The sequence below is a fragment of the Scyliorhinus torazame genome, chromosome 8, assembly GCF_047496885.1.
Source record: "Scyliorhinus torazame isolate Kashiwa2021f chromosome 8, sScyTor2.1, whole genome shotgun sequence".
In the NCBI taxonomy this organism is placed as follows: Eukaryota; Metazoa; Chordata; class Chondrichthyes; order Carcharhiniformes; family Scyliorhinidae; genus Scyliorhinus; species Scyliorhinus torazame.
Window position 1 is genome coordinate 173,284,215 of NC_092714.1, and position 9,255 is coordinate 173,293,469.

Below are 9,255 nucleotides of genomic sequence, written 5' to 3' on the forward strand. Positions count from 1 at the left end.
GGAACGGCCCGGTCGAGTTTCGCGGGCCGCAGGCCGGAGAATCGCCAGATACACCCAAAATGGCGATTCTCCGGCACCCCCGCTATTCTGAGGCCCGGATGGGCCGAGCGGCCAGGCCAAAACGGCGGGTTCCCCCCACACCTGGTCGCTGCAGTCGTGGGCGGTGCGTGAATGCTGGGGAGGGGCGGCCTGTGGGGGGGCGAGGGGGGATCCTGCACCGGGCTTCACCTGGAATGTGGGGTGACCCGCGATGGGTGCCCACCGATCGTCGGCCCGTCCTCTCTGAAGGAGGACATCCTTCCTTCCGCGGCCCCGCAAGATCCGTCCCCCATCTTCTTGTGGGGCGGATTTAGAGAGGACGACAACCCGCGCACGCGTGGATCACGCCCGTTATGCGGTGCAGGCCGCGTCATCTATGCGGCGCCGCTTTTGCGCGGGCGACAAGGCCTGGCGCGTGTAGATGATGTGGCCCCGATACTGGCCCATTGTCAGGGCCTGAATCGGTCGGGACCGGGGCCGTTCCGCGCCGTCGTGAACCTCGACGACGTTCACGACGGCGCGGCCACTTCGACGTGGGAGTGGAGAATCCCGCCGAGGGTGTTCTTTCGGAGGGTCAGTGCAGACTCGATGGGCCAAATGGCCTTCTTCTGCACTGTAGGGATTCTATGATTCTGTGATTATTGTATAGATCAGCGTCCTGCAGACTGGTGGGGACACACAACTTCTCGATATTGTGAAACATTTGGCGTTGGCTGAATGCTGTTTAGGTCGCAATTCTCTGTCCATTGAGATTCTCTGGGTTTCCCGGCAGCATAGGGGCTTCTTCAATGGGAATTCCCATCGGTAAGAGGCGGGAACAAGAATCCCGCTGCCAGTGAACGGCGCGTCACCGAGAAACACGCAGCTGGGGAACGGAGACCACAGCCCTTGACCTTTGCAGCCGGTTTGTCACCCCAGCAGGTATTCTTCTTAACAAGTGCAGAGCCAGGATTGGATGTTTTCCTACTGGTGGCCTCAGGTAGGTTATGGGTGGCAGGAGAGCATCGGGATATATCAGTGGGTCGTGGGGTGGAGGGGGGGGGGGTGTTGATGTATGTTATCGGTTTGAGGAGGGGGTGATTGGAAGGGAGGAGTGGAGATCGCGAGTAGGAAGGAGATAGGGAGGGAGGGTGGAAGAGAGTGGAGGCTGAGGAAATGATTGGGAGGGTGGGCGGTAGAACAAACAAAGAACAAAGAACAAAGAAAAGTACAGCACAGGAACAGGCCCTTCGGCCCTCCAAGCCCGTGCCGACCATGCTGCCCGACTAAACTACAATCTTCTACACTTCCTGGGTCCGTATCCCTCTATTCCCATCCTATTCATGTATTTGTCAAGATGCCCCTTAAATGTCACTATCGTCCCTGCTTCCACCACCTCCTCCGGTAGCGAGTTCCAGGCACACACTACCCTCTGCGTAAAACCTTGCCTCGTACATCTACTCTAAACCTTGCCCCTCTCACCTTAAACCTATGCCCCCTAGTAATTGACCCCTCTACCCTGGGGAAAAGCCTCTGACTATCCACTCTGTCTATGCCCCTCATAATTTTGTAGACCTCTATCAGGTCTCCCCTCAACCTCCTTCGTTCCAGTGAGAACAAACCGAGTTTATTCAACCGCTCCTCATGGCTAATGCCCTCCATACCAGGCAACATTCTGGTAAATCTCTTCTGCACCCTCTCTAAAGCCTCCACATTCTTCTGGTAGTGTGGCGACCAGAATTGAACACTAGACTCCAAGTGTGGCCTAACTAAGATTCTATACAGCTGCAACATGACTTGCCAATTCTTATACTCAATGCCCCGGCCAATGAAGGCAAGCATGCTGTATGCCTTCTTGACTATCTTCTCCACCTGTGTTGCCCCTTTCAATGACCTGTGGACCTGTACTCCTAGATCTCTTTGACTTTCAATACTCTTGAGGGTTCTACCATTCACTGTATATTCCCTACCTGCATTAGACCTTCCAAAATGCAATACCTCACATTTGTCCGGATTAAACTCCATCTGCCATCTCTCCGCCCAAGTCTCCAAACAATCTAAATCCTGCTGCATCCTCTGTCAGTCCTCATCGCTATCCGCAATTCCACCAACCTTTGTGTCGTCTGCAAACTTACTAATCAGACCAGTTACATTTTCCTCCAAATCATTTATATATACTACAAAGAGCAAAGGTCCCAGCACTGATCCCTGTGGAACACCACTGGTCACAGCCCTCCAATTAGAAAAGCATCCTTCCATTGCTACTCTCTGCCTTCTATGACCTAGCCAGTTCTGTATCCACCTTGCCAGCTCACCCCTGATCCCGTGTGACTTCACCTTTTGTACTAGTCTACCATGAGGGACCTTGTCAAAGGCCTTACTGAAGTCCATATAGACAACATCCGCTGCCCTACCTGCATCAATCATCTTAGTGACCTCCTCGAAAAACTCTATCAAGTTAGTGAGACACGACCTTCCCTTCACAAAACCGTGCTGCCTCTCACTAATACGTCCATTTGCTTCCAAATGGGAGTAGATCCTGTCTCGAAGAATTCTCTCCAGTAATTTCCCTACCACTGAAGTAAGGCTCACCGGCCTGTAGTTCCCGGGATTATCCTTGCTACCTTTCTTAAACAGAGGAACAACATTGGCTATTCTCCAGTCCTCCGGGACATCCCCTGAAGACAGTGAGGATCCAAAGATTTCTGTCAAGGCCTCAGCAATTCCCTCTCCAGCCTCCTTCAGTATTCTGGGATAGATCCCATCAGGCCCTGGGGACTTATCTACCTTAATATTTTTTAAGACACCCAACACCTCGTCTTTTTGGATCTCAATGTGACCCAGGCTATCTACACACCCTTCTCCAGACTCAACATCTACCAATTTCTTCTCTTTGGTGAATACTGATGCAAAGTATTCATTTAGTACCTCGCACATTTCCTCTGGCTCCACACATAGATTCCCTTGCCTATCCTTCAGTGGGCCAACCCTTTCCCTGGCTACCCTCTTGCTTTTTACGTACGTGTAAAACGCCTTGGGATTTTCCTTAACCCTATTTGCCAATGACTTTTCGTGACCCCTTCTAGCCCTCCTGACTCCTTGCTTAAGTTACTTCCTACTTTCCTTATATTCCACGCAGGCTTCGTCTGTTCCCAGCCTTTTAGCCCTGACAAATGCCTCCTTTTTCTTTTTGACGAGGCCTACAATATCTCTCGTTATCCATGGTTCCCGAAAATTGCCGTATTTTTCCTTCTTCCTCACAGGAACATGCCGGTCCTGAATTCCTTTCAACTGACACGTGAAAGCCTCCCACATGTCAGATGTTGATTTGCCCTCAAACATCCGCCCCCAATCTATGTTCTTCAGTTCCCACCTAATATTGTTATAATTAGCCTTCCCCCAATTTAGCACATTCATCCTAGGACCACTCTTATCCTTGTCCACCAGTACTTTAAAACTTACTGAATTGTGGTCACTGTTACCGAAATGCTCCCCTACTGAAACATCTACCACCTGGCCGGGCTCATTCCCCAATACCAGGTCCAGTACCGCCCCTTCCCTAGTTGGACTGTCTCCATATTGTTTTAAGAAGCCCTCCTGGATGCTCCTTACAAACTCCGCCCCGTCTAAGCCCCTGGCACTAAGTGAGTCCCAGTCAATATTGGGGAAGTTGAAGTCTCCCATCACCACAACCCTGTTGTTTTTACTCTTTTCCAAAATCTGTCTACCTATCTGCTCCTCTATCTCCCGCTGGCTGTTGGGAGGCCTGTAGTGAACCCCCAACATTGTGACTGCACCCTTCTTATTCCTGATCTCTACCCATATAGCCTCACTGCCCTCTGAGGTGTCCTCCCGCAGTACAGCTGTGATATTCTCCCAAACCAGTAGCGTAACTCCGCCTCCCCTTTTACATCCCCCTCTATCCCGCCTGAAACATCTAAATCCTGGAACGTTTAGCTGCCAATCCTGCCCTTCCCTCAACCAGGTCTCTGTAATGGCAACAACATCATAGTTCCAAGTACTAATCCAAGCTCTAAGTTCATCTGCCTTACCCGTAATACTTCTTGCATTAAAACATATGCACTTCAGGCCACCCGACCCGCTGTGTTCAGCAACTTCTCCCTGTCTGCTCTGCCTCAGAGCCCCACTGTCCCTATTCCCTAGTTCTCCCTCAATGCTCTCACCTTCTGACCTATTGCTCCCGTGCTCACCCCCCTGCCATACTAGTTTAAACCCTCCCGTGTGACACTAGCAAACCTCGCGGCCAGGATATTTATGCCTCTCCGGTTTAGATGCAACCCGTCCTTCTTATATAGGTCACACCTGCCCCGGAAGAGCTCCCAGTGGTCCAGATAACGGAAACCCTCCCTCCTACACCAGCTGTTTAGCCACGTGTTTAGCTGCTCTATCTTCCTATTTCTAGCCTCACTGGCACGTGGCACAGGGAGTAATCCCGAGATTACAACCCTCGAGGTCCTGTCTTTTAACTTTCTGCCTAGCTCCCTGAACTCCTGCTGCAGGACCTCATGCCCCTTCCTGCCTATGTTGTTAGTACCAATATGTACAACGACCTCTGCCTGTTTGCCCTCCCCCTTCAGGGTGCCCTCTACCCGTTCGGAGACATCCTGGACCCTGGCACCAGGGAGGCAACATACCATCCTGGAGTCTCTTTCACGTCCACAGAAGCGCCTATCTTGCCCCTGACTATAGAGTCCCCTATTACTATTACTCTTCTGGGCTTTGACCCTCCCTTCTGAACATCAGAGCCAGCCGTGGTGCCACTGCTCTGGCTGCTGCTGTTTTCCCCTGATAGGCTATCCCCGCCGACAGTATCCAAAGGGGTATACCTGTTCGAGAGGGGGACAACCACAGGGGATTCCTGCACTGACTGCCTGCCCTTTCTGGTGGTCACCCATTTCTCTGCCTGCACTTTGGGTGTGACCATATTTACATAACTGCGATCTATGACGCTTTCCGCCACCTGCATGCTCCTAAGTGCATCCAATTGCTGCTCCAACCGAACCATGCGGTCTGTGAGGAGCTCCAGTTGGGTGCACTTTCTGCAGATGAAGCCATCCGGGACGCTGGAAGCCTCCCGGACCTGCCACATCTCACAGTCAGAGCACTGCACCCCTCTAACTGACATTGCGTCAATTAATTAAAATTAAAATTTAATATATTTTTTTAAAAATTTCAAAGTTACTGTTAACTATCTGTTTCCTAGCACTAGATTTCTAATAGAAATGCGAAAGCTAAATATAGTACTCTCCGATCTCTGGCTTAGATATCCCTATAAATTATAATTAAGTAATTATGTTTAATTAGTTACCAATGCTTAATTTTTTAAATTTAGTGTAGATTCCCAACCAGCCACTCAGGCCACAGCTTTTCTGTGATGTCACTTCAGTTTCCGCCGACACACACAATTTGAAAAAGGTATAAAAGTAAAAATGAGTAAAAATCACTTACTTACCTTCTTACCCTTTGAGTGTCTTAGATGTTCTCAGGTTCTCTCCCTGACAGAGACTGCTCCTCCTCCTCCGAACGTCTCCCGAAACTAGGCCGTGATCTTTTAAAATCTGAAAGCAGAACTAGGGGGCATAGCCTCAAAAAAAAAGGGAAGTAGATTTAGGACTGAGCTTAGGAGTAACTTCTTCACCCAAAGGGTTGTGAATCTATGGAATTCTTCGCCCAGTGAAGCAGTTGAAGCTCCTTCATTAAATGTTTTTAAGATGAAGATAGATAGTTTTTTGAAGAATTAAGGGATTTAAGGTTATGGTGCTCCTCCTCCTCCGAACAGAAGGACATCGGCATCAGTCACCAGAACTGTTGCTGAGTTGGAATCGGCTCTACATTCAGACACGCATTTGTAAAAAGCCTCCCTCCCTATTGGCAGCTGGGCCTTCAGTGGTTATTTAAAAAAACACTGGTTAGGCCTCATGGAAGCCTTGTTATCCTAAACATAGCCATGCCAACCTTCCTTCCATTGAGGTGCTTTTGTGAAGGAGCTCAGAGAAGCAAATGATCTTCCCTCAAAATTATTCTGGGCCTATTGAGCTGACAAAGGATTGTTGGTTACAGCCTGGTACAAGTTGGCAATGTATTCACAGAGAACGTTTCTTCATGGTGGGCAGCCTGCCATTTACAAACCTGCTTAACAATTGCTCAGATGAACTTTGGCTGTCGATGCAGATGTTGGAAATTCCCATAGAGTCCTGACCAAGAATTGGCCCTTTGCCCAATCAAACCCAGCCCATCGCTTAACATATTCTCTGCCATGGGCTCCTCTCCCACATGTCTTTATAATATACCCTGTAATAACTCTCTAACCCTTGACCACCTCACTGTCCCACAGCCACAACATGTTCAAAGTGAGCAAGGGTCAGAGATAGGGCTCCATTCTGGAGTGCCAATTCTTCAACCAGTACCCATTTGGAACATGATTCCCTCTCTCGTTTTGGAAAGGGGTCGACAGTATTAACAATAAAGCATTACTGCTAATGGGCTCCACAGGGCAAGGTGCCCATGGAACTGTCCAGAGAGCACCCAATGCCCATGGGTAATAACCCCCATGAGACCCACGGGGAAGCCATAATTGATCTCCTTGTGGGGCTCTTCGAATATGAGCTTCCCCGGAAGTGGGCCTAGGTTCACCTGGCTGGGACTCATAAGATTGAATATAAAAGCTGGCTCGAGCAGGGCCCGGCATGTTGGTTGCCTCAATGGGGACTGTGAGGTGTAAATAGTTACCGCCATGGGCAGACTTTATAACACATTAAATGAATCTTTTTTATTTCTACTGCTGGCTTCCTGGTCACTGGAAACAAGGAGAAAGGAAAATCTGAACTCTACTTCAGGGTGCCCCAGCTACCCCGGGAGATTACCGTACAGCAATGTGGAGAACTACATTTTGGGGGAAACTGGTGGCCTTTGACCCAGGCCTGGAAGATTGGACTCTACGCAGAGCGTATGAGATACTTTTTCCAGGGTAAAGGCACCTTGGAAGGGGACCGACAGAAGGTAACCCTCCTGACAGCCTGCAGGGCCCCAAACTTTGGCATTATAAAAAGCCTCACGTACCCGGCTGCTCCACATTAACAATCATTTGATGCATTAGTGGCACTAGTGTCTAACCATTGTGATCCAAGACCATTAGCTATCATGCAACGGTACCGGTTCAACATGGCTGTATGAACTCTGGAGGTGTTCGTAACAGATTTCTTAACCTGACTCCGACGACTTGCTGAGCATTGTGAGTTCGGGCCATCCCTATCCAAGATGCTGAGGGATCGGCAGGTGTGTGGAATCAACAACATGGTCACACAGAGGAAGCTGTAGGTGGAGCTACGCTGGATTTTAAAGGGCCCATTGTGCTAGGGCTGCCCTGTGAAAACGTGGAGGCAGCAGTGCAGGAACTCCAAGGTTCCTTGGACCAAAGTGTCCCTCCTGTTGCTCCAGCTCCATACAGGACTCCAGCAACATCCCAGGGTAGAGCCCGAATGATCAGGTCACCTCTAAAGCGACAACCAAGGGTACAACACTCTATCCGGGCTCAATATTCCGGCACCGCTGCATACCAGCAGGACACTGCCCCTGAAGATGAGGGAGAGTTCCGGCAACATTGTCAGGCATCTGGGCGTAGATCAGGTGGCAATCAAGGTCGCCAGCATCAGCAGAGAGTGTGCGCCTGCCCAGACAATGAGACCGCCATGAGTCAGGGCAATGCATGTGGCCCCACCTGAGGAGGACACATGGTGCAGTTGAACTGCACCCCGAAGGTGGCACTGATTTGGATCAAAATGAAGGTGAATGGCCACCCCCTAGTGGTGGAGATGGACACAGGGGCCGCAATCTTAATCATTGGTCATCAGATGTTCCACTGACTCCGCACCGGAAACCTGCCCCTCAGCCTATGCAACACCAATGCTAGATTGGCGACTTACACTGGGGAACCACTGAGCATCATAGGAACAACCGTGACCCCAGTGAGCCATGGATAACTGACTGGCTACACTTGGTTGTGGTGTAAGGGCCGTGACCTAACCTGCTGGGACGTGATTGGCTTTGAGTGCTCCGCTTTGATTGGAAAAAGATTTTCTGGATGGGCACTGGAAACCTGCAATGCGCATATTGGGTGCAGAGTTCAGCCGATTCCTTTGTACTGTCTTCATCTTTGTGAGGATGGATAATCCAACCTCACACATTAGGTCTTTGTGAAGGGCAATAGCAACAGAATGTTTGTTTAACTCAGCTCCGGATACTCCTCAGAGACGCTACTCCAGAATGCTGACAGCCACATTGACTTGTGCCGTGTTTTTAATGTGCCGTCACAGGTGAGGCGCAGAGGTTCAGGGGCAGGATTCTCTGAAACGGCGGCTAAGTGTTGACACCGATGTAACACCGGAGCGTTTCACGCCGGCGTCAATGGGCCCCTTGGCCCAGCAATTCACTTACCTGAAGGGGGCCAGCAGGGCACCGGAGTGCTCCATGCAGCTCCGGCTGCCGATACGGGGCCCTCCACTTCCGGCCTGCGGCGGCGGCCCTGCGCAACATGGTGGACCCACACAGCAAGCTGGCTCCAACAATATTGGCCCCCCCCAGATCATGCGCGCCCCTTGATCAGTGGCTTCCGATCAGAACCCTGGCTGTCCTGGAGGACCCCCCCCCCCCCGGTGGCGGATCCCCCCTGCCCCCCATCAGGGCGGCCGCATGTGGCGGTATCCACTCTATATTAAAAACTGATCAGAACTGACTTTATATTAAATCATGTATTAACTCTATATTAAAAACTGATGACTGATGAAGTCATGTATCTCTTGTAAACCATTACTTATCGCAATAATGTTTTTAACAAATACTACAGACATTACCTTTGAAAAAGCCCATCTGCAGTGAGCTCATTAAGTCTAGTGGCCTTGTCTAGAAATAAGCTTTACCAACTAAGGGAGGCTACTGTTTGTCTAGAAATAACTGTTGGGAGTTGATCTAGTATTTTCAGAAGCAGATGCCCTGCTAAAACTCCCTAGAACTCCCTAAGTAAGAAAACCATATAAATGTTTAAGCAAAGGCTGCGAAAAGAGGTTCGCTTTGAGAGCTTTAGGAGATTGCTGAGTGTTTACCTGACCAAGCCGCTGCCTTTATCTCGACTCGTAGAATTCTGCTCTTGATTGAGTATTGAACTCCGAGGCTACTAGTCGTTGTAAGTATTAAATGTTTATAGCCTAAGCAATTATGTAG